This window comes from Pyxicephalus adspersus, chromosome 1 (assembly GCF_032062135.1).
Source record: "Pyxicephalus adspersus chromosome 1, UCB_Pads_2.0, whole genome shotgun sequence".
Taxonomy (NCBI): domain Eukaryota; kingdom Metazoa; phylum Chordata; class Amphibia; order Anura; family Pyxicephalidae; genus Pyxicephalus; species Pyxicephalus adspersus.
The window spans coordinates 84,964,998-84,965,547 of record NC_092858.1 but is presented as its reverse complement, the minus strand read 5'-3'; positions in this window follow the sequence as shown (position 1 = coordinate 84,965,547).

Sequence of the window (550 nt, the reverse complement as noted above, 5' to 3'; positions counted from 1 at the left end):
AGCTAAACAAAGCAAGTATTCACAGGTCATAGTCCTTGACCTTGTTATGCTTGTTATAGCTGATGCCCACATAGAAGGCCAAAATGAGAAATTTAAAAACAAAAACCCAGTGCCAACAAATGTCTGATAGGACATGCAACAGACAGACAAGTATAAGCAATCAGTAAACAAATTCTAGAATCCAACACATGGGCTGCACTTAATAATCAAAACAACAACAGGAATCTCAGATAAGTATACAAAAGCCATTCATATGACCAGAAGGAAACTTTTTTCCAGCAAACAATCTCAGTGTCTGCTCTACTGGAGGCATACATAGCTCAAATTCTTTTAAAGCCATTAGATGCCACCAGCATACTCTTAAAAGGTGGGCTTCACCTTAATATGGCAGACTAAGACAAATGGCTACCCAGGAAGGTAGTAAGTGAATAACAGAAACATAGTAGTACTAAAGGCAGAAAAAGACTAAAGCTGCGTACACACTTCCAATTTTTATCGTTGGAAATGAACGACGAACGAACGACGAACAATCGATTGGGCAAAAATCGTT